The sequence below is a fragment of the Lathyrus oleraceus genome, chromosome 5 (genome assembly GCF_024323335.1).
Source record: "Lathyrus oleraceus cultivar Zhongwan6 chromosome 5, CAAS_Psat_ZW6_1.0, whole genome shotgun sequence".
Lineage (NCBI taxonomy): Eukaryota > Viridiplantae > Streptophyta > Magnoliopsida > Fabales > Fabaceae > Lathyrus > Lathyrus oleraceus.
The window spans coordinates 134,531,503-134,554,789 of record NC_066583.1 but is presented as its reverse complement, the minus strand read 5'-3'; the positions used below and the strand labels follow the sequence as shown (position 1 = coordinate 134,554,789).

At 39.3% G+C, this 23,287-nt stretch overlaps 1 non-coding gene across 1 annotated transcript; it reads right to left on the bottom strand.

The window, feature by feature from the left end:
* Positions 1 to 14,956: 14,956 nt before the first annotated feature.
* LOC127088421 (small nucleolar RNA R71) lies at positions 14,957 to 15,063 on the bottom strand. Its single transcript, XR_007790258.1, has one exon. It is a non-coding gene; the product is annotated as a small nucleolar RNA R71 (small nucleolar RNA).
* Positions 15,064 to 23,287: the final 8,224 nt, after the last annotated feature.

Genomic DNA, 23,287 nt, shown 5'->3' with positions numbered 1-23,287 from the left:
ATGTCTTGTGAAGATATTTTTGACTGAATCTATTATTGGAAGCTCCAGCCTAAAGTTTCTGGATGAGAAGGGTCAGTGTGCAGTAGGGACTTAGAAATATTCTTTAGTGTTTGAAGACGGTTTCGACTAGAAATTCAAATTTAAATAAAGGAGGGAACTTTGTTCTTATCTAAAACTGCTGAAGGTACACGTGGAGCATAATGGGTAGTTGAATCCATGCAAAGTTCCATTTGTCTCAACGTGATTGAGAGGCCGTTAGAAGCGGTTATTTCGATTAGTATAAATAAAGGGTCTTAGTTCTAGGATCGTGTGTGCCAAAGTGTGTACAAAGTCTGTAAAATTTACCAAGTACCCGTGTGTAGAGAAACGGTAAATTAAGAAATGTACGTTCATTTACACCATTGTCATTTACTTTGAAGTAATGCAATTTATCTTTATTTTCCAGAAATACTTCTTTGTTTCTAGTCATCTTCATTTTTACAATGCTTCTCTTTAATTTGTGTTGGTCTTTTAACGTCTAAGTATATTCACTAATGACCATCATTACAAATAGTGTCGAACTATTCACAATCACTAGAGTTCACTTTAAACAATTAGCATATATCCTAGAATCAATCTGATCTATCCTGTAAGTAACCAAATTTAGTAATTTGGAAGATCAGCGGTTGTTTACCAATTTTCACGGTAAATAAATTGGCACGCCCAGTGGGATAGTGCTAGCATTTTTAGAAAATTGAAATTGCTTTTCTTTATTCTGGTTATTTGTTCATTTTCTCCCTTTCTAAAGAATTCGTTGTATGTTATTAAGGAGTGGTAAGGTAGCCACAACCAACGAACACAGGCCAAGGGGAAAATCCACTAGGAGAATGGAGAATGTAGATGCGCCAAATAACCAAAATTCTCAAAATCCATCAACCAGCAATATACCACCCCCTTCTTCTTCGATGGGGGCGAACACGGCCACAATGTACGTGTCTGAACCGGTTCCATCTATGGAAAGTTTGATACCTACGCATTTGATTCCCCATACTGAACCTATTTTGACTTACATTAGGCATAGGGGTCCTCCCCAGTACAAGGGTCAGGATCTAGGGTTAACGTGGGTCGAAATAACTTATCTTCAGGTTTGGCACACCAAACACAAATACCCAGCCTTACCAATAATTCTACAGTAGTGTGGAGACAACAGATGGACGAAAGCAATCATGAGATAGTCCAAATGCTTACCTAAACATTGACCATCATTTTGAATCCTTTGATTCAAAATACGGCACAATCTAATCAACAGATGACAGCGCAGATGGCGCGAATGTATGATTTCTTGGGTGCACCACAACCTCATTGACACCCTCTGAGGGATTGAGTAAGGGAAAACCAGGGGGCAACCTTCGAAGAAGACCCTATTATCAACCAAATTCCAGAAAATCAACTGCAACCAGAGATGGTAAATCAGGGAGTAGGAGTCGAACCCCATAGGATCGAACCACAAATCCCTAGGGAAAAAGAGCTAAGGATACTAATGGTAAATAGAAACCAAAACATTGATAACGTCATACGACAAATTCGACATGATGATATGGAAACAGATAATAATCTAGCAGCCATGGTCGAAAGGATTATGGTTTGAAATGGGGTAAACTTTGGCCTTCGAAGGCCAAAATATACATCACCTTTGTCGAAATATATCCTACAGACATAAACACCCCCTAGAACAAAAATCCCCAAATTTACTAAGTTTTCTGGGGATACTACGTAATCTACTGTCGAACATGTGGCTAGATATTTAATAGAGGCATGAGATATTTCGAACAACGAAAGCCTTAGGATAAAATATTTCCAAGCTCTCTCACAAAGAATGCCTTCATGTGGTTCACCACCTTGCCACAAAATTCGATTCATACTTGGAATCAGTTGTAGAGAATGTTCCATGAGCAGTTTTACATGGGACAAACAAAGAAAAGTCTGAAGGAATTGGCTAGTATCAAACGAAAGTTCATTGAGCCAATTGATGACTATATGAATAGGTTTCGATTACTCAAAGCTAGGTGTTTTACATAAGTACCAGAGCATGAACTGGTTGAAATGGCCACTAGGAAGAAGTTAAATACCCAGTATTTGAGAGATATGTCCCAACTGGCTGATAGGGTTCGACAGTTAGAACGCTTGAAGGAAGAAAAGGCTAGAGCAAATAAGAATAAAAGAGTAGCCTACGTCGATTTCAGCAATGATGACGAAGGATCCTATAATAGGCCTTTAGACTTTGATGAAAATGAAATCGACCTTGCTGAGTTGAAGCAAGGGTCACCTTACACGTGCAAGTTCTTGGCCCCGTCGAATGGAAAAAACCATATTGAACTAGAAAAGAATGATAAATTTCCTAAGAAAACTTACACTTTTGACGTTACAAAATATGACGACATCTTCGATTTGTTAGTTAAGGATGGCCAAATGATAGTGCCTCCGGGTGCTAAAGTACCTCCTTTAGAACAAAGAAAGAAAAGAGGGTTTTTCAAGTACCATAGTTTTCTGGGTCATAAAACATCTCAATGTTTTCTCTTCAGGGATCTGTTCAAAATGCTATCCAAGAAGGGAGACTCAAGTTTGGAGACAAACCTAGGATCTAGATGAAGATCGATTCCAATCCTCTGCAAATGGTTGATGCCCACTATACGGTGCCAGAGGAAGTAAGCATGGTCGAAGTCACTGATGATTTCGACATGACCGAAGTCACTAAGGACTTCGTCAACGAACCTATCATGGTTAGGGTTTCTGAGCATCTTGATCAGGAATTCTTTAATGACTTCATTTAGGAAGCTGTGGGAAATATCACCAATGAAAGCACTGATGTTTTCGACACTGGAATCACTGAAGATTCCAACCTGATGATAGTAACTAAGAAAAATGTTGATGGTTTCATACAGATAGACAAGACCACTGAGGGCCTTCAATTGCAATTCCAGAAGTTGGACATCACTAAAGATGTCAACATAGAGGTTAATATGGTCGAAATATCCTAAGAAACCTCTATGGAAGTTCACAATGAATGTCAACAAGAAGAGTATAATAAGATAACCTTCCCCAAAAAAGACGAAACTCTGTCTGATTTCCTTCGGAGGTGCTAGAAGAAGCAATCAGAGGATATGTTGTGCCCCTGATGCAGCATCGTATTCGACAAGAAAACGAACAAAAACCTTAAGGGAGTAAGAAGGGTAAAACACCAAGGGGTCAGAAAGCCTTTCAAGATCAAGAAGTTGTTCAGCCCATAAGGTCCTTCGACCCAAGGAGGTACTATGATCCAAGAAGGCCTATGGTGAAGCTGGGTGAAACAAAACGAAAGGGTCCTGCTGCTAAACCCATCTCTTTCAAACCCAACGCTGAGGCTTCAAATGGAAAATGGGTGAAGCCAGTCGATGGTAGGAAACACAGCCAAAGAAAATGGCAAAACTTCGAGGTTGATAGAGGTTCGTCGTTAGCATACCGTAGGGAGTTTCAGGCTGACAAAAAAACCTCTCATATCTCTGAAAACTACAAAGGAAAAAACCCCATGACAAGGTCTCAATGGATAAGGGAACGGAGAAGGAGGAAAGCACAGAGGGAGGCTGGCGAAAAGGAAAAAGCGGAGTCCAGCACCAATGTGCCTGCAAGGAAAAATGAGGACTTAAGCTTTGACAAAAGAAAGTTTAATACTCCAGCAGAGGCGGCTAGAGAAAAATATGATCGAATGGTTGTAGAAGATGAAATGTTAACAGGTAATTTCGACTCAGGATCAGAGGCTTCTTTGGATATCTTAGTCGGTGTGGTATCTGTGATGCCTAGGGAGTTCGACCAAATAATAAAGGACGAAGACACCGATGGCACTATAGAAAGAGAAATGGCTGCTCATAATCCAGTATGATACTATGTGATGAACACTGGTTGCGTGGAGAAGCAAAATGCCTTCTTCGACCGATCTGATAAGGCTATGAAGAGTCATCTTAAGCCTCTCTTCATTACTGGGAAGATCGAAGATGTCCCCATTAGTAAAATCTTAGTGGATTGCGGTGCAACGGTGAATTTGATACCACACCATATGTTGAGAAAAATTGGCAAGTACGACACAGATGCCAAACCCCATAATATGGTGCTTTCTAATTATGAGGGAAAGGTGGGTTCCACCCTTGGTGTAATCCAGGTCAAGTTAACCGTAGGAATGGTCAACAGATCCATAATTTTTATGATTGCGGAGATGAAGGCCAACTATAATTTGTTACTTGGAAGAGAATGGATACATGGGGTCGGGGTTGTGCCATCCTCAATGCACTAGCGGATCATCATATGATGTCTAGATGGCATTGTGGAGAATATAGACGCAAACCAAGGTTACTTCAAGACTCCTATCAACCATACTGACAGACTCCAGTTCGACAAACATTTGGCTAATATTGCCCTGTGTGATTCGGCCGATTTTGCATTCACTCTAGACGATAATGCCTATTGTTCCCTATATTTGCACCCCTACAATGGATTTCGCTGGGAAAGAGAAGTGGTGTACAAAGACGACTTCGGATATCTAGGAGCGTCAGGAATTGAACCCACAAGTTAGGGAAGCGAATTCAGTGATGATGACTGAGTTCGAAGCGCTAAAAGGGATTTCGGCTTACATAGCCGAAAACAAGCAGCAATTGGCCTTGGAGGCTGAAGTAAAAAACATGGTTGTCGAAGCCAGTAAAGCGTTCCATCAAATAGGTCCTGGAAAGGACTTCGATCCAGAGCCACCTGATAAGATTCATAACAAAGATCAAGCCTATAAGCTCGACGCTATCTATGATGATGAGCCTTTGGGTTTCGAGAAGGATCCGCTAGCAACAAATGTTAAGATGTTGGCTCAGGATTCACTTGAAGAAATAGACTTGGGAGGAGGATTAATAAAAAGGCCAACTTATATTAGCGCCAATATCATCCCCCAGCTTAAAATTGAAGTAATCCAGTTGTTGGAGGAGTTTAAAGACTGTTTCGCGTGGGATTATGATGAGATGTATGGTTTGAGCAAAGATCTGGTCGAATTGAAGTTGTCAATCAAGCGGGGGAAAAGCCTATCAAGCATAACCCAAGGCGTTTTGCACCTGTAATTCTCTCGAAGATCAAAGAGGAGGTTGAAAGGCTTCTTCACTATAACTTCATCCGTACAGCCAGGTATGTAGAATGGTTAGCTAATATTGTGCAAGTTATTAAAAAGAATGGTACTTTGAGGGTTTGCATATATTTTAGAGATTTAAATACTGCAACCCTAAAGGATGAATATTCAATGCTGGTGGCGGAAATGTTAGTCAATTCTGCCACAGGCCATGAGTATCTTAGCATGCTCGATGGATATTCTGGATATAATCAGATATTCATTGCTGAAGAGGATGTCCCCAAAACGCAATTTCGATGTCCTGGAGCCTTGGGCATCTATGAATGGGTGGTAATACCTTTTGGTTTGAAGAATGTTATGGCAAAATGCCACAAAGCAATAAATTTGATCTTCCATGATTTCATAGAGACTTTTATGCAAATTTAAATAGATGATATTGTCATTAAGTCTGTTTCAGGGAAGAGCCATATAGACCATCTTCGGCGGTCCTTCGAAAGGATGAGAAGACATGGTTTTAAAATGAACCCTCTCAAATGCGCTTTTTGTATGCAGGCATGGGATTTCTTAGGCTTTGTGGTCCACAAAAAGGGAATTGAAGTAAACCAGAATAAGACCAAGGCCATAATGGAGGCGAAAGCACCATCAACAAAGAAAGAATTGCAGTCACTACTGGGCAAGATCAATTTCCTGAGGAGATTCATCTCAAACCTTAGTGGAAAATGTAAGCTTTTTCGCCTTTAGTTCGAATCAACAAGGAAGGTTTCGAATGGGGGCAAGCTCAGCAAGAAGCGTTCGACACAATTAAATAATACCTGAGTCATCCACCAATTTTGACACCGCCTTGCAGAAATAGGAGTATGAGATTGTAAATATTTGCATCTGACAAGACTTTAGGGAGCATGTTGGCTTAAGAGGATGATAGTGGCGTCGAAAGAGCCATCTACTACCTCAGTAGGGTCTTAAATGATGCAGAAACTAGGTATATCATAGTTGAAAATTTATGTTTATGCTTGTATTTCTCTTGTACAAAGTTGAAGCATTATATAAAGCATGTTGATGTTTATGTTTCATCTCACTTTGATATCATTAAACATATGTTGTCCAAACCAATTTTGCACAGTCGAATTGGAAAATGGGCGTTAGCTTTAACTGAATATTCCTTAACATATATGCCATTAAAAGCTGTTAAGGGACAAGTGGTAGCATATTTTATAGTCGACCATGAAGGAAAAGGGCGATCCAAAACGCATCGGAATTTAAAAAAAAAATCTCCTTTAGTGATCCTTACGAATGGGTATGATCAGTGATAGAATTGTTACCTCTTGTGGCGATTGTAACCTTTGATGCAGATCTATGGAGTGATCACGAATGTTGAACTATGACAACGCCTCTACTCAGTCCACACGAACGGATTCCTTCAATCCCAGTGCTAGCTGCTACGAATGAAGGCTTTGAGTGAGAGAGAGAGAGAGAGAGAGAGAGAGAGAGAGAAACGAAATTGCAACTGCACAAATGCTTCTGCACAAGGGTTCTATTTATAGAACCACTTGTGTGGGCTGCAAGCTAAAAAGCCCACTTAAGTGTATGTGGCCCATATCTTATAATATGCCAAAATCACTTAAGCGTGTGGTACCTTACCATATTTCATATTCTACTTAAGTACATCGTACCTTAGGATGTTCTACAATTCACTTAAGTGCACTGTACCTTACGGTGTTCCTTAGTTACTCTACCTCTCATCAATCCGTCCTTTTGTATGTGACCTTGTAGGTTTTCGCGACATTGGCAATTATATTAAATCACGTATTTAACATAATAAACAGTGAGCGGTATCCAGCAACACATCACTGCTACCCAAGACACAAAAATGTCATGTGATCTGACAAATCCTTTTGTGATAATACCTATGTGTACAATTACCCTTTTTCCCTTATGCCTATATTGAACACAAGGCATAGACTGTGTCATCCTTGTCCAGTTCAATATTGGGCCCATAGAAATTTATCCTGTTACGCAGGATGGGCAAATTCCATCTAGGTCACTCATGTCCCTCAGCATGCTTTGTAGAGTACCCATCAACTATCTTTATGGTCATCCAGTTACGGACAATGCTTGATCAGCAATAAGGCACTTTACTCTACATATAGGGTCCATAGTGGTTTCAGGTCGAAGGGCAGTATACACCATTATCACCATGAGAATAACTTATGACACTTTGCATAGCATTCTATATAGTATTCTCATAGCGGGTCAATCCAGTATAAATATTACTCTTAATATTCATACCTATGTTTAAGACTTGATAACTCCTTATCCATGATCTATGAGATGTGATCATCAGTCTATATACATAATAGTCTTAATGCTTTAATGTTATCCCACTTCATAATAAAGCTCGACTACGGATACTTTAAGAATAGTGTCCTTATGTTTAATGTGATATCATGATTAAGTCACACTTGATACATTAAATGGACTAGCTATTCTAGGGACTTTATTAAACAAACATAATAAAGAAAAACCCTTTTATTATTAATAAATAATTTGATACAAGTACCAAAGGTATTGGCCTCTAGGGCTTACACCAACAATCTCCCACTAGCACTAGAGCCAATCAGGCATACCCCTAATGCCCATAGATCTAGTATGGCCATCATGCTTCTGCTGCGCAAGAGGCTTTGTTAGTGGGTCAGCAATATTGTCAAGTGTAGGTACACTGCATATTTTCACATCTCCTCTATCTATTATCTCTCGAATGAGGTGATAACGCCTAAGTATGTGTTTGGATCGTTGGTGAGATCTAGGCTCCTTATCTTGTGCAATAGCACCATTGTTATCACAATAGAGACCAATGGGATCCACAATGCTAAGAACTATGCCAAGTTCACTAATGAACTTTTTTGATCCAAACAGCTTCCTTTGCTGCACTTGAGGCAGTAATATACTCGGCCTCGGTTGTAGAATCAGCAACTGTATCTTGCTTTGAACTTTTCCAGCTCACAGTGCCACCGTTTAAGCAAAACACATAACCAGATTGTGATCTAAAGTCATCCTTATCTGTCTGGAAGCTAGCATCGGTGTATCCAATTATAGCAAGCTCTTCCTGACCTCCATATATCAACAATGAGTCCTTAGCCCTTCTCAAATACTTAAAGATATTCTTGACAGCTAGCCAATGAGCATCACCAGGATCAGATTGGTACCTACTCGTTGCATTTAAAGCATATGAGACATCTGGTCGAGTACATAACATGGCATACATGATAGATCCTATTGCAGATGCATATGGAATCTTATTCATGCGATCCCTTTCTTCCTTAGTTGAAGGGGATTGTGTTTTTAATAGACACAGGTCATGTTGCATAGGTATGAATCCTTTCTTGGAATCATGCATATTAAAGCATCTCAGCACTTTGTCTATGTATGTACTCTGACTTAGGCCAAGCAGTTTTTGTGATCTATCTCTATGGATTCTGATTCCTAATATATAGGCTGCTTCACCTAGGTCCTTCATAGAAAAGCATTTCCCCAACCAAGACTTTACTTGTTTCAGGGTAGGGACATCATTTCCAATGAGTAATATGTCATCTACATATAATACCAGGAAAATGATCATGCTCCCACTAACCTTCTTGTAGACACAAGGCTCATCTTCATTCTTGATGAATCCATATTGTTTTACTGTTTCATCAAAACAAAGGTTCCAACTTCTAGAAGCTTGCTTCAATCAATAGATTGATCTTTGTAACTTACATATCTTTTGGGCTTCTTCTAGTATGTCAAATCCTTCAAGTTGTGTCATGTACACATCCTCAAGAAGATTCCCATTAAGGAAAGCAGTTTTGGCATCCATCTGCCATATTTCATAATCATGATATGCATCGATAGCAAGTAAAATCGAACAGATTTAAGCACTGCAACTGGTGAAAAGGTTTCATCATAGTTAACCCCATGAATTTGTTTATATCCTTTTGCAACCAGTCTTGCTTTATAGGTATGTACCTTACCATCCATGTCAGACTTCTTTTTGAAGACCCACTTGCATCCTATAGGGTTAACTCCTACAGGAGGTTCTACCAAGGGCCAAACTTGGTTTGTGTACATGGAATCCATTTCAGATTTCATGGCTTCTAGCCACTTCTCAGACTCGGGACCAGTTATGGCCTCTTGGTAAGTCACAGGCTCATCTTGATCAATGAGTAATACATCACCTTGATCAGTTATGAGATATCCATATCTCTCAGGTAGGTGACGTATCCTGCTTGACCTACGCTGGTCTTGTTCTACTTGAGCAGGTTGCTCTTCCACAACTACTTGTGTTTCCTGCTCTAATTCCTCCATATGTGTATCAATTCTTTGTGATTCTTGAATTTCTTCAAGCTCTACTTTCCTCTCACTGATTCCTTTGGAAATAAAATCCTTTTCTAGGAAAACTCCAGTTCGAGCGACAAACATTTTTCCCTCAGAAGGATTGTAGAAGTAATACCCTCTTGTTTCTTTAGGATACCCCACAAATAAGCATTTGTCAGATTTGGGCTCAAGCTTAGTTGAAATTTGTCGTTTCACATAAACTTCGCAACCCCAAATCTTCATGTAAGACATATGTGGTTTCTTACCACTCCATATCTCATATGGTGTCTTCTCAACCTTTTTGGATGGAACACGGTTAAGTGTGTAAGCTGCTGTCAATAGTGCATGTCCCTAAAAGGAGTTTGGAAGATCAGTGTGACTCATCATGGATTATACCATGTCTAACAGGGTTCGATTTCTTCTCTCATATACCCCGTTCCATTGGGGTGTTCCAGGAGGAGTAAGTTGGGATAGGATCCCACACTCTTTCAGATGGTCATCAAAATCTAGGCTTAAATACTCACCACCTCGATCTGATCGAAGAGTTTTATTATTCTTACCTAGTTGGTTTTGTACTTCATTCTTGAATTCCTTGAATTTTTCAAAGGACTCTAATTTGTGTTACATTAAATATACATAACCGTATCTACTGAAATCATCAGTAAATGTGATGAGGTACTGAAAACCTCCTTTGGCTGGTATGTTCAGTGGTCCACATACATCAGTATGTATGAGGGCCAAAAGATCATTAGCTCTTTCACCTTTTCCTGTGAATGGAGACTTTGTCATCTTTCCAATTAAACAAGATCTGCATGTCTCATATGATTCATAATCAAAAGAGTCCAAGAGTCCATCTTTATGGAGTTTGGAAATGCGTTTCTCATTTATGTGGCCTAATCGACAATGCCAAAGGTAAGTTGGATTTAACTCATTAGGTTTCATCCTTTTAGTATTAATGTTATAAATAGGCATTTCAAGATCAAGTACATATAGTCCATTGTCATTTGTGCAGTAGCATAGAATATATCATTCAAATGAATTGAGCAACAATTTTTCTTTATTATAAATAAAAAACCAAACTTGTCCAAACAAGAAATGGAAATAATATTCCTGCTAATTGCAGGTACCTAATAACAGTTCTCTAACTGAATTATTAAACCACTAGGTAAAGTCAATACATAAGTTCCTACGGCTAAAGTAGCAACCTTTGCTCCATTGCGAACTCGTAGGTTAACTTCACCTTTTGCCAAATCTCTACTCCTTTTTATCCCCTGCACATTGGTACAAATGTGAGAACCGCATCCAGTATCTAATACCCATGATGCATAAGTAGTTAAATTAATTTCAATAACAAAAATACCTGAAGTTGAAGTCTCTACTCCATTCTTCTTATCTTCCAGGTACTTTGGTAAGTTTCTCTTCCAGTGTCCGGTCTTACCGCAATGGAAGCAGGTGCCTTCCTTTTCTATGCCTCCACTAGGCTTCAAAGCAGCAACAGTGGGTTTGGGTTTGGCAACTTCCTTGCCTTCACCTTTATCACCCTGCTTGGTGGGTCTTTTGTTCTGTCTCTTTCCATTTCCGATTATCAGAATGGACTTCCCTTTTGACTTCAGATTCTGCTCAGCAGTTCTTAATATGGCTAGCAGTTCAGGAAGATATTTGTCCATATCATTCATATTGAAATTAAGGACAAATTAATTGAATCTATATGGCAATGATTGCAAGATCAAATCATTCGTAAGTTCCTTTTCGAGGGGAAAACCCAACCTCTCAAGGTTTTCCACATGCCCAATCATCTTGAGCACATGGGGACCTATAAGGGATCCCTCAGCTAACTTGCCTTGAAAATGGCTTTTGAAACTTCAAACCTTCCATGCCTTTCTTTCTCTTTATAGAGCATCTTCAGGTGTTCAATCATATCGAACGCTGCCATGTTCTCATGTTGCTTTTGCCACTCTGAGTTCATGGTAGCTAGCATGAGACAAGCAGTTTCATTGGCATCATCGACATGCTACTTATAAGCATCTCTTTCTTACTTAGGTGGAGAACTATGAGGTTCCTCTTCAGGAACAGGTTTCTCCAAGACATATAGCTTTCTATCATGTTTGAGTACAATCCTCAGATTTCGATGCCAATCTAGAAAATTTGTCCTAGACAATTTTTCCTTGTCAAGGATTAACCGCAAAATGTTGTTAGAGGTGTTTGTTGTTATGGTAATCTACATGAAAATAATGAAAATATAAGTATCAATAACATATTTAATTAGGCCTTTAATTAAATATGCTCCCACTATTTTACTCAAAACAAATGACCCTCACCATTTGATTCGGAAAATCCCGTTGGAAGATTTTCTAGTGGGTCGAGATCCACATTTCACTTTGTTTTAAGTCCGCGTAGGCGGATTACACAAAACTAGGTTATTTATGTAGGAACTCCTTCCAATTGTATCTAATACAACTCTCGAATATTTTAGTTGGGTGAATAGCTCCTTATTCCAATCCATCACATGGATCATTTCCAACTCTTACTTCTAAACATATATAATATTATTATAATTTGTTTAGTTAAGTTTGACCCATTGTTTTAGCAATTGGATATTACAATTATCTCATCGCACCTTACTAATATAGAACATGCACCTCACGTAGACGAAACCGACATTATCCGATATTAGTCTTGATGAGTGCTAAAACTTGGAAAACATAAACTTAATATTTAATTTGAGGGAATTTGAAATTATTTTGATCTTACCGGCTTATTTATCATATAAATCGTCTCTCACATGCATCAACATACATTCACATGCATCAACATACATAATGAAATGGTTATGGCCCCTAGCGCAATTGTTCTCCCAAGCCAATGAGAGAACCTAAGCTAACCTAATAACGATCTAAGCTTCTCCAAGCAAGATCTTCAAGGTTGTCCTCCTTTGATATTGAATTCTTCTCATTATTCATAACATTACATTACATAAAAGAAACTCGTTTTACATACCAGGGAGTGAGATGAGAAAAGAAGTTACATTAAGAGATTAAAAGAGAGGCACGACACGCAGGTCGTATTTTAAAATCCCAAAACAAAATAAAGGAAAACTAAGGCCATAACCGATCACCACAAGACAATAATAATAAGCACATAATTATTATTAATTTAAATTCTGTTAATTAATTAAAACAAAATTAAATTTCGGCGACCGATCACACTACGCAGAGTTTGCAGGGGCAGCGCCTCGACTCAAAATTTTAATGAACAATTCATTTGAAATCGATGTCGTTTTTCGCATCAACACTTGATACTTTTGATCACACTGAACTGCACTGTGTTTTTGACTCGGATTTCACATGTTTATTAGGACTTTATTATCATTTTATTTGTATTATGCTCTCTTTTCTCTTGTTTTCAGATATTTAGCACTTTCAGACTCTTTTGGAAGAAAAGAAGCAAAAAGACCTAAAATTAGGGTTTTCCGGCGAAATTATACACATGGTGTTGCACATGGCGGCCGCTATAATGGAAGCCATGAGTCACCAGCCCTCAACTAGGAGGTAACCGCCACGTTCCCATGATCCACCCCATTTACACACATGGCGGGCGCCATGAAGGGATGGCGGGCGCCACCTTTCTTAATCACGTTCTCAATAAGTCCCACTAAGGAGAAGTTGGAGGGCACCATGGTCTTTACAAACTGCTGAGAATCTCTATAAATAGCTTATTTCATTTCGTTTTCTAGCATCCAACTTAGTTTTACAACACTAAGCATATAATTATCATTTGTAATAGCAATAATCCGTCACATCGGGGGGTTATCGCACCTTTGTGAGATTGAGTTGGGTCACTTCGAGTTGCTGTCGTCTTTAGCTTCAGGAGTCGGAGGTTTATTTTTGTACCAGAATCGAAGCCTCTGTTTGGAGCAGATTCTTATTTATCGCTTTATTTATTTATTTCCCGCATCACTTTTATATATTTATTTCCCGCGTCGTTTTATTTATTTATTTCCCGCATCGCTTTTACTTTATTTATTTCCCGCATCGCTTTTACTTTATTTATTTCCCGCATCGCTTTTACTTTATTTACTTTCCGCACTCACTTTACTTTATTTATTTTCCACACTCGCTTTTATTTTATTTCTTTTACGCATTTTACTCGCTCTCTACGCCTCACATTCTAAAATAAACTTTTCATCATGATTAACACTGTTATGTTCGTTTGTGTTACTATGTCTGGCTAAATCTTCTAAAGGTTAGAATGTAAGGATCGCTGTTAAAGTAATGTTACACATATTGAAATCTGTAGAAATACTTTAAAGGCTGTTTTGATTTTTAACTTGAGTTTTCTAAAACAAACTTGGTTAGTTTTAATTATTCGAGGAGTGCGAAAGCACTCTGGCGTAGTAACTAGGAATCTTTATCACTTTAAGGAAACACTATTTTTGAAACTGTTTTCGGACGCGTTGATAGGTTTAAAATCAGGAAACTCCTTGTGTAAACTTTCCAAATCAAAATCACTTTTCAACTAAGTTTACGAGTCTCATTTCTTAAAAATAGGTTTACTACTTTAGTGTTTTGCGCACCTTTTATAAGTGACAATAAAAGGCCTTAATTTAAGGGTAAACTCTGTTCTGAATACGCGAAAGCGACAGTTCACGTTAAATGGATTCTTTTCAAGAGTAGAAAATATTGCCTCATAAGTAGTTCTATTTAGACAATCGAAACATCACTTAACTGACGTGAATTACATTCAGCCTGTCTTTACCTGCATTTATTATTTACCGTTATTTTGCAAACCCAATATCTCTTTTATACCGCCTTAGATAAACACCGTAACGATAGTATTCGATAGATTGACGATTGGTCTCTGTGGGATCGATATTCTTTTATATTACTTTGACGTTATTCGTGCACTTGCGAATCATAGCGATCAAGTTTTTGGCGCCGTTGCCGGGGACCAACTTTGTCAAATTTCGTACCCTGTTGTTACACCGTATATACTAAGGCATTATTAGCCGGTAAATAAGAAGAACCCGTAGTACCGGAAATTTAGTAGATCCTTTAGCGGAACCCGAACGTTATACTCGTACACGCCTCTTACTCATCCGAATTAAGAAAGCTATGGCCGAGAATCGCGATAGGCGACCTCTTAAGGAATTTGCCCAACCCTCTGATGAGGAACCTAGTTCAATTATAGTAAACCCCCTTATACCTGCTAACAATTTCGAACTAAAACCGTCTTTGTTGCAATTAGTGCAACAAAACCAATATGCGGGTCTCGCTACCGAGAACCCGAATCAATATTTAAGAGTTTTTATCCAACTAGCCGACACCTTTAAATCTAACGGCGCTTCACCCGATGCGATCCGTTTAAGATTATTTCCTTTCTCCCTCAGGGATAAAGCACGTTCATGGCTAGATTCACTTCCAGCTAATTCAATAACTACCTGGGAAGACCTTAGGAGAGTATTCCTTGCTAGATATTCCCCCTAGTAAGATTGTTGTTCTTCGAAAGCAAATAACTAGATTTGCTCAAAACCAAGGAGAATCGTTTTTCGAAGCTTGGGAGAGATATAAAGAGCTATTAAGAGTCTGCCCACACCATGGCCTAGAACAATGGTTGATCGTTCATACCTTCTACAATGGACTCCATTATAATACCAAGATGAGCATCGACGCTTCCTCAGGTGGTGCGCTGATGAACAAACCTTATCCAGAAGCTTGTGACCTAATTGAGGATATGGCCAAAAACCATTATTAATGGGGAACTGAACGAGCATCAATAGAGAAAAAGGAGACCCAAGGTGGAATACATGAGGTAAGCTCTCTAGACATGATGCAGGCGAAAATGGACGTTTTAGCCCTTAGGATCGAACATATGTTTATAAACACTAACACCGTAGCAGTAGTCCATATAGAGTGCGAACTCTGTGGATCTAAAGGACACGAATCGGCGGAGTGTAACCTTTTAAACGAACTAAATACCGACCAAGTGAATTACGCCCAAGGTAACCCGTTTTCAAACACTTACAACCCTGGATGGAAGAATCATCCAAATTTCTCTTATAGAAAACAGAACCTTATCCAAAATAATGCACCTCAGAGACCGCAAGGTTATCAAGCCCAAAAACCAAACCAACCTATGCAAGTTATGCCCCAGAAGTCTAACCTTGAGAAGATCATGGAAAGCTTTATATCGGGCCAGACTCAGCAAAATAAAGAATTCCTAAACCAAAACATTCACATAAATGAACTTATAACACAATTAGGAACCAAGGTTGATCAGATAATCACTCATAACAAGATGCTTCAAACCCAGATCTCACAGGTAGCACAAAACCAAGCCCGACAAACTACACCTGGAGGCCAATTTCCTGGACAACCTTAACCAAACCCTCGAGGGCAAGCTAACGCTATCTCGTTACGAAGTGGGACCGCCTACGAAGGGCTTCAGAACCCAGCAATGAGCGAGTCCAAAACTTCTAACAACGAAGAAGAGGAACCGGAGGAATCTGAGAAACAAACCAACCAAGAAGGTGAAGCCAAGGATAAAACTTACAAACCACCGCCCCCGTACAAACTACCAATCCCGTATCCACAAAGACTTAAACAAACCAAAGTCAACAACCAATATAAAAAATTTATAAAAGTGATAGAAAAGCTTCATGTAGAGATTCCTTTCACCGAAGCTATCACCCAAATTCCGTCTTATGCCAAATTTCTCAAAGACATCTTAACTAACAAGCATAGGCTCGACGATCCAAAACCCTTGGAATGCAACTTTATTTCTGAGGATAAACTTGCTAAGAAGGAGAAAGACCCTGGCAGTTTTTCTATACCTTGCATTTTAGGGAACCATGTGATCGACAAAGCTTTCCTAGACTTAGGCTCTAGTGTAAGTTTAATGCCCTTAGCTGTATGTAAGAGATTAAACTTAGGAGAATTGCAGCCAACTAAGATGTCCCTTCAATTAGCCGATAGGTCTGTTAAATATCCCGTAGGCATTTTAGAAGACATCCCAGTTAGGATCGGTCAACTTTATATCCCAACAGACTTTGTGGTCATGGATATAAAGAAGACGAAGATATCCCTATCCTTCTAGGTAGACCTTTCTTATCAACAGTCGGAGCTATAATAGATGTCAAAAGAGGGAAATTAACCTTCGAAGTAGGGGACGAAAAGATTGAGTTCATTCTTTCGAAATTCCTGATGGCACAAATTCTAGGAGACGCATGTTATGCGATCGATATCATAGATTAGTGCATAAGAGAATTTGATCAGGAAGAACTTAAGATCGAACCATTTTCAAACCCGAATGAAAAGGATGACGAGTTAGAGTAAACGGAACCTCACGCTAACGAATGTTTGGGTCTTACTCCAGACCCTCCACCTAATTCTCAAAAACCAGCCCAAGAACTTAAGGAACTACCCAAGAACCTAAGATATGAGTTCCTGGATGAAGAAATTAACCGCCCAGTAATAGTTAGTGCCGCCTTAAACCAAGACGAGACGAATCGACTCTTGAACGTTTTGAGAAAATACCCCTCTGCCTTAGGGTACAACATCTCTGATTTAAAAGGTATTATCCCATTCATGTGTATGCACCGGATCTCACTAGAGGAGGATTCAAAACCTTCCAGGGAACATCAGAGACGAATCAACCATGTGATGAGCGAGGTGGTGAAGAAGGAAGTCCTTAAACTACTAGAAGCTGGTATAATCTATCAGTTCTCTGATAGTAAGTGGGTAAGTCTTGTACATGTGGTACCCAAGAAGGGAGGCATCACAGTTGTGCAGAACGAAAAGGGAGAGCATGTCGCTAAACGCATAGAAGGCGGATGGCGTATGTGCATAGACTATAGGAAGCTAAATAAGGCAACTAGGAAAGACCATTTCCCCCTTCCATTCATAGATCAAATGCTTGAGTGTCTTGCCAGACACTCTTACTTTTGTTATCTTGATGGATATTCTGGATATTTCCAAATACCCATTCACCCCGAGGATCAAGAGAAAAGAACCTTTACATGTCCCTACGGAACATTTGCTTACAGACGAATGTCGTTTGGACTCTGTAATGCGCCAGCTACTTTCCAACGTTGTATGATGTCAATCTTCGCAGATTTTCTCAACGGAATCATGGAAGTATTCATGGAAAACTTCTCGGTGTGTGGATTAGACTTTGAAGACTGCCTTATTAACCTTGAGAAAATCCTAGAGAGATGCGTTGAAGTTAACCTAGTGTTAAATTGGGAGAAGTGCCACTTTATGGTCAAAGAAGGCATAGTGTTAGGACATATAATATCTGAAAGAGGCATTGAGGTCGATAAAGCAAAAATAGAAGTTATAGAAAACCTTAAACCTCCTAAGACAGTTAGAGAAATCCGTAGTTTCCTTGGACACGCCGGTTTCTACCGACGCTTCATAAAAGACTTCTCTAAAATAACAAAACCCCTGACCGGCCTTCTGATGAAAGACATCGAGTTTATTTTCGATGAGAAATGCATTAAAGCCTTTAACCAGTTAAAACAAGCGTTAATTTCAACACCCATTCTACAAACCCGGATTTGACTAAACCCTTCGAAATAATGTGTGATGCTAGCGATTTTGCTATAGGAGATATTTTAGGGCAAAGAAAAGATAAGAAACTACACGTAATGTATTATGCTAGTAGAACCCTAGATGCCGCTCAATTAAACTATACAACAACAGAGAAGGAACTCCTAGCTGTAGTTTTCGTAATCGATAAATTTAGGTCTTATCTTGTAGGATCTAAGATTATAGTCTATACAGACCATGCAGCTATCCGTTACCTTCTGAGCAAAAAGGATGCAAAACCTAGATTACTCAGGTGGATCCTTTTGCTACAAGAATTCGACTTAGACATTAGAGACAAAAAAGGAACAGAAAACGTAGTTGCTGACCATCTTTCCAGATTAGAGCATTTAAAGCCAGATCATTTACCTATAAATGATGACTTCACCTATGATAAACTAGTAGCTAAGATAGACACCCCTCCCCTTGAACCTGACAGAGACAACCTTGGGACGATTTCAGAAATTAGCAAAGCACTATGGTATGCTGATTTTGTGAACTATCTAGCCGCTGATATCATGCCACCTGACCTCAACTATCAACAGAAGAAGAAGTTCTTTAAAGATATAAGTCACTTCTATTGGGACAAACCACTCCTTTTTAAAAGAGGAACTGACAACATATTTCGACGTTGCGTCCCGGAAGAAGAAGTCAGAAACATCATAGAGCACCGTCATTCTTCATCCTATGGTGGACATTGAAGCACATCCAAGACATATGCTAAGATCCTTCAAGTTGGTCTTTATTGGCCGACATTATGGTGTGATGTCCATGCTTATATTGTCCGATGTGACTGGTGCCAGCGCGCTGGAAACATCTCAAGACGTGACGAAATGCCTTTGAAGAACATTCAAGAAGTAGAACTATTTGACGTTTGGGGTATAAATTTCATGGGACCTTTTCCATCTTCATTGGGAAACAAGTACATTTTGGTAGCAGTTGACTATGTGTCCAAGTGGATAGAAGCTATAGCCGCACCCACCAACGACACAAGAGTAGTCATCAAGATGTTCAAGAACAATATCTTTCCCAGATTTGGAGTTCCACGACTTGTCAGAAGCAATGGTGGATCGCATTTTATATCCAGAATATTTAATAAGCTCCTAAGGAAATATAAAGTGAAACACATAGTAGCAACACCATATCACCCCCAGACTAATGGTCAAGTAAAAGTATCCAACAGAGAGATTAAGCAGATCTTGGAGAAAACTGTATCAATATCTAGAAAAGATTGGTCTGAAAAGCTAACGGAAGCATTGTGGGCTTACAAAACTGCTTACAAGACCCCCATTGGAACTACACCGTACCAGTTGGTCTACGGGAAGTCATGCCACTTACCTTTTGAACTCAAGCACAAGGCATATTGGGCCATCAAGACCCTAAATTTGGATTACCTAGCATCTGGAAATAAGCGAATCCTTGATATTCACAAATTGGAGGAACTTCGCCAGAACGCATACGAGAATGGCGTTATATACAAGGAGAGAACCAAAGCTTGGCACGACAAGAGGATCGTGAAAAAGGAATTTAATATAGGAGACTCTGTTCTTCTCTTTAATTCGAGATTACGTCTTTTTCTAGGTAAGTTGCATTCGGGGTGGACAGGCCCCTTTGAGGTGTCTAAAATCCTGAAATCTGGAGCAGTTGAAATCCGGAACAACTCCTGTATGACCGATGGGCAGGGGACCGATGATGAGTATGACTGGCGCGACCAGTCACCAGCTCATGATATTCCTGCTGCATCACCTGCACACACCGCACCTTCTTCCTCTAACCCTTTTGTAGGTACCACTCCCGGTTTTTACATCACCGAGGAGATGTGGCGCGAGCACCTGGCTCGTGAGGAAAGGCGTGACACCCTCCTGAGCACCATAAACCAACAATTGTTAGACAATATGAGTTTTATGGTAGCTTCCCAGCAGCGTAGTGAGCGAGCACATCAGACTGTCATTGAGTCTTTGCTTGCGATCACTAATGAGCAACAATGCATGCGACAGTCTAATGAGCGTCACTTCGCTCTCATCGAGGCCACCCAAGGATCTCTCCTAGGTCGCTCTCAGCAGCTGTAGGAAGGACTTAGTACTCGATCCAGACGTCGCCGTCCCATGCAACCTGACCAGAGCGGTGACGGTACCAGTGCTCACCCTTAGCGCTCTCTCTCTCTCTCTCTCTCTCTCTCTCTTCCAAGTTACTCCTACCCTATCTCATATGGAAACATTGAGGACAATGTTCGGTTTAAGTGTGGGAGGAGATTTTATCGCTTTTCATCTTTCCTTTATTTTTATTACTTTTTATCGCTTTCCTTTACTTTTATTGCTTTTTATCGCTTTATTTTACTTTTAGTATCTTTTGTTTATTTTAGTTGCTTGTTTTTCCTTTCAATAAAATAACATGTGTCTGACGAGTCATCTGTGTAAGTGTATCCTTATTTCCCCCATTTCTTTAACCTTACCAAAAAAATTTAGCCAAGAAACCAGTACATCTTGAACATTCAGACTACAAGACAGGTTTATAATAGGATGTAAAAGACTTGGGAAAACTTTTTCAAAAACCGGTATTGTCTTAACACCTTAGGCTTCAATATTATAAGAGTCGATCTTGATACCCCGTATGTTGTAGCCCCAACTTTTGTTCCAAATAGGTCCTTAAGTAGTTTATCCTAGTAGTCAACTCCGGCTTAAGCATGCTCTACGTAGGGGACCGATGAAAATAAGTGAATGATCATAAAAATCCCTGCTTTGTTCCCAAACTGCATGAAAATCCGGGCTAGGTGACTCTCACGTGGTCATTAAACCCAGCAAAATAAAAACATATGCGGGACATGCAGGAGAAAAATAAAAAAATAAAAAAATAATAATAAGCCTATTTGTTTGTTGGTTCAGAGGTATCTGGTGCTGAACTTGGTAGGGTGGATCACGATCCAATCCCCCACAACTGCAAATTGGGTTGAATAAAGGGGTTACACCAACTTATGTACCGGAGCCCCATGCTTAGAAAAATAAAATAATAAGCCTATTTGTTGGTTGGTTCAGAGGTATCTGGTGTTGAACTTGGTAGGGTGGATTACGATCCAATCCCCCACGACTGCAAATTAGGTTGAATAAAAGGGTTACACCAACTTATGTACCAGAGCCCCATGTTTAAGATCATAATCACTAACCGGACACTTTACTATGAGTATGTACAGATAACGGGCTTAATATGATTGCACTTGAATGAAAAGGACTTTAGGAAAACAAAAAGAAGGCTTAGGTATGGTGGGGTAATATGGATTAATTTGTATATAAACGAAGCCTACGACCGCAATTGCGGGAAGTGTCACTACAATACCCTCAGTTCGATTCGTTAGTACCTATCGGTACATTCCTTTAATGAACTCGTAAGTCTTTTTGCCTCGAATTAACTCTAGTTGATACTGATTTTCTTGCATAAACTATAAAGAGTTTTACTTGAGGACAAGCAAAGGTTTACGTGTGGGAGAATTTGATCACACCAAATTACACCGTGTTTTTGACTCGGATTTCACATGTTTATTAGGACTTTATTATCATTTTATTTGTATTATGCTCTCTTTTCTCTTATTTTCAGATATTTAGCACTTTCGGACTCTTTTGGAAGAAACGAAGCAAAAAGACCTAAAATTAGGGTTTTTCGGCGAAATTACACACATGGCGTTGCACATGGCGGCCGCTATAGAGGAAGCCATGAGTCACCAACCCTCAACTAGGAGGTAACCTCCATGTTCCCATGATCCACCCCATTTACACACATGGCGGGCGCCATGAAGGGATGGCGGGCGCCACCTTTGTTAATCATGTTCCCACTAAGTCCCACTAAGGAGAAGTTGGAGGGCACCATGGTCTTTACAAACTGCTGAGAATCTCTATAAATAGCTCATTTCATTTCATTTTCTAGCATCCAACGTAGTTTTACAACACTAAGCATATAGTTATCATTTATAATAGCGATAATCCGTCACATCGGGGGGTTATCGCATCTTTGTGAGATTGAGTTGGGTCACTTCGAGTTGTTGTCGTCTTTAGCTTCAGGAGTCGGAGGTTTATATTTGTACCAGAATCGAAGCCTCCGTTTGGAGCAGGTTCTTATTTATCGCTTTATTTATTTATTTCCCGCATCGCTTTTATTTATTTATTTCCCGCATCGCTTTATTTATTTATTTCCCGCATCGCTTTATTTATTTATTTCCCGCATCGCTTTTACTTTATTTATTTCCCGCATCGCTTTTACTTTATTTATTTCCCGCATCGCTTTTACTTTATTTACTTTCCGCACTCGCTTTACTTTATTTATTTTCCGCACTCGCTTTTATTTTATTTATTTTACGCACTTTACTCACTCTCTACGCCTCACATTCTAAAACAAACATTTCATCATGATTAACATCGTTATGTTCGTTTGTGTTACTATGTCTGGCTAAATCTTCTAAAGGTTAGAATGTAAGGATCGCGGTTAAAGTAATGTTTCACATATTGAAATCTGTAGAAATACTTTAAAGGTTGTTTTGATTTTTAACTTGAGTTTTCTAAAACAAACTTAGTTAGTTTTAATTATTCGAGGAGTGCGAAAGCACCCTGGCGTAGTAACTAGGAATCTTTATCACTTTAAGGAAAAACTATTTTTGAAACTGTTTTCGGACGCGTTGGTAGGTTTAAAATCATAAAACTCCTTGTGTAAACTTTCCAAATCAAAATCACTTTTCAACTAAGCTTACGAGTCTCATTTCTTAAAAATAGGTTTACTACTTTAGCATTTTGCGCACCTTTTAAAAGTGACAATAAAAGGCCTTAATTTAAGGGTAAACTCGGTTATGAATACGCGAAAGCGACAGTTCCCGTTAAATGGATTCTTTTCAAGAGTAGAAAATATTGTCTCATAAGTAGTTCTATTTAGACAATCGAAACATCACTTAACTGACGTGAATTACATTCAGCCTGTCTTTACCTGCATTTATTATTTACCGTTATTTTGCAAACCCAATATCTCTTTTATACCGCCTTAGATAAACACCGTAACGATAGTATTCGATAGATTGACGATTGGTCTCTGTGGGATCAATATTCTTTTATATTACTTTGACGTTATTTGTGCACTTGCGAATCAACACGATCAACTTTAAAGCACAACTCTTGCGCAGTCACAATCCAAATCACATAACTCTTTGACAGCACAACCCTTGTGTCGTCATTAACCCTAATGCACCAATTTCAGACCGTCAAACACA